The sequence below is a fragment of the Sceloporus undulatus genome, chromosome 4 (genome assembly GCF_019175285.1).
Source record: "Sceloporus undulatus isolate JIND9_A2432 ecotype Alabama chromosome 4, SceUnd_v1.1, whole genome shotgun sequence".
Lineage (NCBI taxonomy): Eukaryota > Metazoa > Chordata > Lepidosauria > Squamata > Phrynosomatidae > Sceloporus > Sceloporus undulatus.
Window position 1 is genome coordinate 135,115,083 of NC_056525.1, and position 9,415 is coordinate 135,124,497.

Consider the following 9,415-nt stretch of genomic DNA (forward strand, 5'->3'; position numbering starts at 1 on the left):
GTGTCAGAGAGGAAAGAGTCTTTCAGACCCACAGAGGGGCCTCATCTTTTGCCCAATGGTGTTCTGAGAAGGAACCATGACCTGTGGTCAAGCAGTGAAGGGCCCTGACCTCTTCCCTCAAGGGTGACCAGGCGTCCTCCTTTTCCAGGACATGTTTCAACCTCCTGACCAGGACGAATTCCAAAATGTCCTCCGTTACGAGCATGGCTAAGAAGCATGAATTTACATTAATCTTAGGGTTGGCTTCTGTTTTGTAATGTCCTACATTTTTCCATGAATGTACTGCATTTCATGGTGCCTTGTCCAATGTGGCTCAACTGTCCCAACAACTGCAGTCCAACAATATCTAGCCTACACACGTTCTAATATTATAATATCAACCGATTGCTCTGCATTGGCTTGCCTTCAAGTGCAAATTCCCCTGCTCCCGAGAGACAGAGATGGAAAGCCCTTCAGTGGAGGAGTGTCCAAATTCATTCTTCTTTTCCTTTGAAAGGATCCCTCACAAATGGAGAAGGCACCCACAAAGGCCAAAAACAAGGAGGAAGAAGGGGATCAGAGGTATTGCCTTTCTTTCCTTCTCCAATGGGCATGTGAGCCCAGGAGGGGCCATGGAGGGGCCATGAATGGGCCTCTATTCGGACCTTTGTATTCTCTCTCCTCCCAGCTTCCAGAAAGAACCCTTGGAGAAGAATGTCACCCATAATGTCAATGAACTTACCTATGGGTAAGTTAGTGGGGAGGAAGTGGGGAATTTCCCTTCTCCCTTTTTTAGGGAAAATTATTTGGGATCAGGGCCTCATGTACCCTCTTTCATTCCCCCCTCCCTCAACTTTTTTTTACAGAATTTAGAAGGTGATACCTGGAGAGTAGAGGATGAGTGTTACCCCTCCTCTGCTTCAGGTAATTTGTTCTCACCTGGTGTGAGATCCAACAACCTTCACCAATAAGGGAGGGATGGCTGCTATGGCGCCTCGCTTTGGGGATATGGCTAGGTGCTTCTGGAAAGAGCACTCGCATCCACAGTCCAGGAGCGTCCATAGGGATGCTCTTGTGGTCCCTCATGGCCTTTTCCTGCCCTCATTCCAGACGTCTGGAGCCACAGGGGGCCTGCAATGAGGAGGAGGACATCTCACAGAGGTTTGGCATGGAGAAGATTCGCTCTTTGTCAGTAAGGGAAGAGTCTGCCTAATAGGGGGTCCTATTATTATTTAATTACACACACACACACACTGAGACCTTGTTGTGAAGAGAACACTCCTTCACCTTATTTCTTCTCCTTAAGATGGCAGTCCCATGGGTTTTTCTTATCCCACTGCTGCCACCAAATTAATCTATGTCACACACACACTCTTCTAATATTCTTATGTGACACTGGATCCCCACACTAAGATGGACACTTATAAAAATCACTGTTTTAAAAGGACTGTGTATTGATGATGATGATGGTAATGTGGATGGGAATGAAAATAAAGACAAGCTTTATTTAAAAATCAAATGTGAAATTTACAGGTGTTTCAAACAGATGTTACTTGAATATCTTTAATATAAACATATGTTCATGGACTTGTATTTCTTAGTTTGGTTGGTACGGTTACTTTCCTAATGTCAACTTTGCCTGCATCCACATTGGAGAAATAACCCGGTTTGGCACTGCTTTAATTGCCCTGGCTCAAGGTTATGAAATTCTGGGAGTTGAAGTTTGTTGTGGACTCCACAGCAAACTCCAACTGTCAGAATTGCAGAGTCTTGAGCCAGGGCAGTTAAAACGGTACCAAACTGGGTTATTTCTCCAGTGCGGATGCAGCTGGTTACAAATCAACTCTCTGCAGGGTATCACTGTTACTGGTTTGCAAGGACAAAAACTGTCCTCCCCCCCCCCCACCCCTATACTTATCTTCCCTAAGCCCTAAAATAATTCTGCTACTGGGGCAAAGTATAACCCGCACATTATTTCCACAAGATAACTCCCTAACCTTGAGTATCTGTTAGATTATAAGCCCCTCACACTGGACTATAACCCCATTTCCACTTGAACTCACAAAACTAGATCCCTAACTGAAATTCCAACTGCCAAAACAGAATTTTCAACCTTTCCCTGTCAGCATCTCATTGGGTGACACTTTCTGGATCGTGATTGGTTGTTGTTGGCAAATCTATCTTTTCGCTACACTTGTTATCCGCTGGGGTTTGGTTCCAGGATCCCCAGCGGATAACAAAATCCATGGATGCTCAAGTCCCATTAAAGATAATGGCAGAGCAAAATGGTGCCCCTTATGTAAAATGGCAAAATCAAGATTTGCTATTTGGAATTTATACTTTTTTGGAATATTTTCAAGCTATGGATGCTTGAATCCATGAATAATAAAAAAATTCACACACACACATATGTACATATAAAGAGAATCTTGATGGCTTTTACTTCTCTTATCTCCACGCCACTTATTTTCAGGATACAGAAGACTGGGCCGTGGATGATGACATCCATAGAGAGGAGAATGAGGAACCTCGGCCTCAGTCCGCTTTGGCCAGTTACTCTGAGGGCAGTTAAAAACAACAAAAGGGAGGATGGCTGCTCTGGTGCCTCACCTTGGGGATGTGGCTAGGTGCTTCTGGAAGGAGCACTCTCATCCACAGTCCTTGGGCTTCCATAAGGATGACTTTGTGGTACCGTCAGCGGGCTCTTTGGAGCATCAATCTGGCCTCATTGGTCGAGAAGGTGTCACATTTTGTGGCTTTTTCCTGCCCTCATTTCAGGCTTATGGAGCCAGAAGGGGCCCTCACTTAGAAGAGCACCTCTCAGAGATTTGGCATGGAGAAGATTCACTTTAAGCCGGTAAGGAAAGAGTCTTGCAGATCACAGAAGAGTCTCATCTTTTTACCTCCTGTACCTACTGCAGACTGCCCAATAGTGACCTGAGAAGGGACCATGATCTATAGTCAGGCAGTGAAGGATCCTGGCCTCCTTCTTTTCCAGGATTTTTCAACCTCCTGACAAGGAGGAATCCCAAAATGTCCTCCTTTATGAACATGACGAAGAGGAACATTGAGCAGGGTGGCCAAGACACCTTCCAGGAAACATCTAACGTTTCAACCTCCTGACTAGGAGGAGAGGGAGCCTCTTCCATCATAATAAATAAAGCCATAATAGTCAATGCACACCCAAGCAAATAAACTTGCTCAGCATGTTTCAAGGATTGTCACATACAGCAGATGGCAGTTATCTAACTTCTCCCCCCCCCCCCCCCCCCCCAGAAAAAGAAGGTTCTGCGTTGTCTTTGCAAGACGTTCTGCCATCTGGACCCTTCAGAGGCTGAGAAAGTTGCAGACATATTGGTCCAAAGGCATTTGAAACTAATTTTGGACCATTATTTTGAATCACCTGTAAGGTAGGAGGATTGGCTCTTATTCTCCCATGCATCCCTGGGGCCCTGAACCTATCTTCCCTCTCTGGGGCTGGAAGTCCGATAACGATGTGACTTCTCTCTCCTTCCTTGTTTCTCTTGATAGCGTCTGTTATACGCTCTATACCAGTGGTTCCCAACCTTCCTAATGACTCGACCCTTTAATACAGTTTCTCATGTTGTGGTGACCCCAACCATAACATTACTTTCATTGCTACATGCAAATATGTGTTTTCCAATGGTCTTAAGTGACCCCTGTGAAAGGGTCATTTGACCCCTAAAGGGATCCTGACCCACAGGTTGGGAACCACTGCTCTATACGCTCAAGCATGGTGTCCTCTCCTCATGCCCTGTTCTTCCTCTTGAACAAGGTGAATGAGTTCTCTTGGTTGGCTCAGCAGAAAGAGGATTACTTTGTAGGGAAGGGGGGTCTTGCCTGCTGACCTCACATGGCTGCTCCACACCGAGCCAATTCAAAGGGATCCCATCTGCGCCTTGTCTTTGGGAGTTGGGGAGAAGGGCCAGGTGACCCTCCCTCTTTCCTGATTGTCTGCAATCTGTTCTCTTATTGAGGCCAGAATCTCCTTCTCAACTCAGGCAAGTGGGATCAAAGCTATTGGGCAGATAATCACAGACATTGCTGATAATGAGAAGCTGACGATCTGGGTCCCATTCATTTCTAACACCTTGTTGTATGCCGTGGTCCCCATGATGAGACCTGCAAGAACTTCAAAGACTACATGTCACTAGAGTAAGTTGTGTTACAAGGACAAGCTGGGGGAGAAATGGTCAGTGGAGCTTCTAATCCACTGGATGGGGCTAGATGGAAGGATGCAAATCTCTCTACTGAACAAACAGGATTTTCTGTCACCTCTGGCCTTAGTGAGGGGATATTCACTCTCTCTTCTCTGCAGGGAATTAATTCACATCATTAATGCCCTGCTAATCAGGTTCATACTCGACATTAATGCCATGATTCAGACCTTCCTTGATGCCACCCATCATGGTTCCCTCTATCTCTCTCTGGGGGAGAGGGCCTTGGCTTTCCCCTTTCCCCAAACCCTAAATAAAGGGAGAATGGGATTATTCGCAGTTTACTGAGGAAACAATAGAGGAAGTCTGTATCAGTTGGAGAATGTCCATTTGTGATATTACAACCAGTGGGCTTCAAATGGGAAGTCAAAAACATCTCTGCTTTCTCTGTTCTCTTTCAGGAAGATGATCCCATCACTCCCGCAGGACCGAAGGACCATCTACTCCTGAAAGGGAAGATATCTTAATACCTGGCTGAGGGAAGCCACCAGAAGACTCCTGCAGGTCCCTCTCAGGAAGGCTTCTCCTAGGACCATTCACCTGGGCAAAGAGGAGGGCAGCCCAGCAATGCTCCAGTCTCAGGTGGCAATGTCCTTTCCCCTACTACTACTACCACCAGCAGTAGTATCATCAGGCTGGCCTCAGGAGCCTCAGGAAGCAGCTCCCTGGTGCTGTGGCCAAGACCCTTCTGGTGTTGGAGAGCAAAGGAGGAGGAGGCCTGGAAGTGGCAGAGACAGTAGTGGAACAGAGGCCCTTCCACTTCTTGTTCACACATGCTTGCCTGGGTCTTCTCATCTTACCTGCCCATCGGAACCCTTGGTACTCCCCCTACTGCCATCAGGCTGGCCTGGAGAGAGTGTCAGGAACCAGCCAACTTTGTATGGTTAATTATTATTAATATATTAGTAGTAGTAATAGTATTTATTATTATTATTCAGCTAATATTATTATTTATTATTAATAATAGTAATCTTTTATTCTTATTAATATTTATTCTTATTATTATCATTAATCTTTCATTATTATTACACCATTATTATTATTAGTAGTATTTATTATTAATAGTACTAGTAATCTTTTATTATTATTGTATTGGAATATTATTTTTGTAATTATTAATTTCTAGAATTGTATCATTGCTAGCCTTTTTTGTTAATTCTGTCTATTCTTTGTTATTTCTTTGTATTTACTTTATTGTATAATAATAATTATTAATAATATATAATTAGTTTTTCTTCTTCTGACTTGAAAATCTAAATAAATAAATCTGTTTTCCATCTTTACACTTTGGTGTCTCATTGAAGTCTTTTGGGGGGGGGAGGAGGGAAGGAGAGTAGTCCCTGAGGGTCACCCCTTGGGACTCACGGAGGAACCGTTTACCCCCTCCCCCCCCCAGGGTCGTGGATATTCAAGCCCCATTCAAATGAAGGGGGTAAGGGAAATAAAAGCTGCCAGTCACACTCTCTAAGCTTCAGAGAATGGTAAGAGCAAACCCCCTCTGCACAAATTTTGCCAAGAAAAACCCACAATAATTTCGCTTAAAGGTCGCCATAAACTGGAAATGACTTGAAGACACATTTACAACAGCCCCAAACACACACACACACCAGGCCCAGCAAGACCTACCAGGCCATGTAGGGAGACCTGCACTGCCTCTCTGCCTTCCTCCTCCACAGTTCTCTCTCTAGTCTCAGCTTGGCTGAATGGAAATGCTCCTCCTCCTCTGCCTGGTCAATGGGGATGGAGGAGCTGGAAGTGCATCCCCTGGCTGCAGCCTCTCCCACATACAAACAGGGATGCTTCTCTGCCTCTGTTAGGAAGGGGAGGCCGAAGCAGAGGCAAGGACCAGGAGTCCGGCTGTCCCGGGACATTATGCAAAGGCGGGATGGGACATTCCCAGAGGCCGGAAAACCAGGAATGTCCCACCAGAACCCAGGAAATGGCAACCCTAGTTGGGAACCATATAAAGCACATACTGATTTTCTTTTGGCATTCCTTGGTGCACTCCATTAGCCCTCATATGTTTGTAATGTGGTGCCTAGTACCTCTTCTTTTCCTGAACCCTGCTTGGACCTCTGGGATTTCTCTCTCCATGTATGATTGGAGTCTTGTTGCAGAATTTTGAGCATGATTTTGCTTGTGTGGGAGATCAGTGCTATGGTCCTATAGTTGCTGCAGTCTTTTGTGTCTCCTTTCTTGTGGATAGATCATTTCCAATTTGTTGGACATCATTTTATTTTCCATATCTATTGACATATGTTGGTTAGCACTAAGGTTGACTGTGTCAATGTGGATTGCAGCAGTTCGATTGGAATATCATCTGATGATTTTATTTATTTATTTATTTATTTATTTTTGCCATTTCTCTTATTGCAGCTTCCACCTCACTTTTTAGAATTTGGGGTTCATCTTCATTTTACTAGCCCACTGTATATAATGTGACTTGGGCATCCACAGATTTTAGTATCAATGGGGAGCAGGGACGTAGCCAGGGGGGGTGTTCTTGGGGTCCAGACCCCCCCTTCCATTAGAAAAATGAATGGTGTGTGCTGCTGCACCGCCACACCCAAACCCCATTATAATGGTGGCACTTTGTCTGGACCCCCCCCCAAAAATCCTAGCTACGTCCCTGTGGGGAGTACTGGAATCAAGCCTAGTGGATACTAAGGACACAGTGTACATACATTACCTGGCACAAGAACTTCACTCTAAACCAAGCCTTCTTTTTTATCACACAATTACTCTCCATCAACAACCCATTCAGTCTGTCCCAGTCCAGCTTTCTTCCAGTTTCACAGGCAGCCTCTGCAACAGGAATAAATTATGATAATTCTCTTTTGATTCTATACCTATCCCAACCTATTTACTTTGAATCATCACATTCCTTTTGACATCATTCATATATTCATCTTCCTTTGTATGCTGGTCTTCTGTCTCCATTTCCATTCATCTATTCTGCAATGATGAATTGGCTGAATCTTTTGTTTTCTTCTGTTTACTTGTATCCCAGTTTCCTGCTTTATAATTGCCTTACATTCTTGAACATTTTCAACACTTTTTAAGTCCATTAAATTCTTGTTTCAAATCATCCTTAATACATGGTTTCCAGTCCTTAAGGTCAACACTCATCTGTCTCCACCACATCTGTAAAATTACTAAAGAAAGCTCCATCTTCCACTTTAACCTCAGGGTTAAAATCAAAAGGCAAGTCTTTGGACTTCAACCTCATGGTATCTCCATTGCAATATCACCATCTGGGTCTCAGCATTGCTATCTTTTGGAAGAAAACAAATTTGTTTTCTCATGGTTCTCCACAAAGGAACAAACTCTTTGAAGAATTATATTCAGTTTTCTGTATTTTTTTAAAAAAAATCCATGCCAAAATAAAAAGCTTTATATCTTTTAAAGCTGTTGTCTCCACTGTACTTTTTAAATCCCGATCTTTTGATTTTTACTATTTCTTTTTAATTTTAAATCTTATAGATCCCTATTTTTTTTTACTCAGACCTTTTTTGAAGAAAGAAGTTGCACTTACCAAAGTTGTATTTTTCTCTCCAGAAGGAAGAATGATCTTCAGTTGCAAATTAAGTCATTCAAGGTACTTATGAAAATGGAAGGTTCGTGGATTTAGTGTCTTTTTAAAGACATGCATAAGCAGTTTCTGCAAGCTGACTTTCTGGGGCTATTTGCTGTTCACCACTTGCTTTCAAACAATGCCTTTTCAGCATTCTCCTTCTGAGTAACAGCGATCCTGAAAACAAGTGGGCAATCCCATGCTCTCTTTCTTGTCTAGAGAGATATGACAGCAAATAAGCAACTAAGCTGATAATTCTACTGCTTAGTTTCCTCTGCTTCAAAGCTGAGAAACATCTAACCTGCCATATTCTCCACCCAGATGTCCACATGACTGATGTTTTATATAGCAGCCCTCACCATATCCAGTTTTATTCTTAAATCTTGTGTGTGATTTCAATTCTTACTATTACTGACATTGTTCTCTTCCACCTTCAGTTTTATTTGTCATTCAGATTGTAGCTGTGATGAGAATGCTCATCCAGTTAGTTCCTTCCCCATCTTGGAATCTTAGGCCTGTTACAGACTGCCAAAATAAAGCTGCTTTGGGTCTCTTTGGAGGTATGCTATTTAAATGATGCATGGGTCCTAAGTGTCCAGAGGTCGCGCCAAAGCCACACTCCATTCCTAAGCACTGGAGTACAGCTTTGGTGCAGCTTCCAGATTCTTAGGATGCATGCATCATTTAGACAGCATACCTCCAAAGAGACCCAAAGCAGCTTTATTTTGGCAGTCTGTAACAGGCCATTCTGTGGCTCACTAGCTCCTTAAGAGTATAATACAAAGTTCACACAAGTTCGAGGTTTATGGGACTGCTATATTGTAAGGGATTTGAAACATTCTGAAATAATTTTCAAATGTATACTGAGTTTATAATTATGTGTGATAGCAATATTGCCCTTTGAAAATTACTCTCTGAACTTGTGAATTCTGGAATGCTAAATAACAAGAGGATCTATGTAATGGTAAGCATGTTTTTCTATCCAAAAAGATGGACGCCTACAAAGTTGTTTAAAACACTAGTTTCGTGGCACTGATACTTTTCATATTATAGAAATTATACGGCATGTGTTGGAAAACCACATATATCGACTTAACAGTAATATTCCACATGTCTTTGTTTTTGAAAATAAATATGCTGACTATCTGTCAGTTATAATTGAGAAATGCAACTTGTTCAAGGGCTGATACCATTTGAAAACTGTGTGATCTCATTCTGGATATGAGGAGCCTGGTTAAAACCTGGGATTGTGTTCCATAAATTATTTCCATCTACAGATTTTAGAAACTGTTTTTTTTATTTTAAATACATACAAACCCAATATTAAAATTTAGCAAACAATATGAAAAACTACACAGTTTATCTTTTTATAACAAAAAAGACAGTGCATAACAAGAAACAGGTGCATTCCACATCCTTTAAGAAAACAGTGGATTTTTCTTGATGATTCCAGTAGTTTGTGAATTGCACTCATTTACTATGTAACTTGCTTTCACTATAAAACAACTTGCTACTCTTTCACCAAACAGGTTTCAAAATGCTTCATCATTGTGAATTATTGACACTGTCCAAGCATAGCACAATTCACAAAACACAAAGGGTTGCAGAAATCTCTATTCCAGCC

The 9,415-nt window shown here is 42.5% G+C and overlaps 1 protein-coding gene across 1 annotated transcript in view; it reads left to right on the forward strand.

Annotated features, from left to right (window-relative positions):
* The window catches only part of LOC121929051 (protocadherin gamma-A5-like), a 177,596-nt gene that overhangs the window by 65,157 nt on the left and 103,024 nt on the right, over positions 1–9,415 (forward strand). The window lies entirely within an intron of this gene.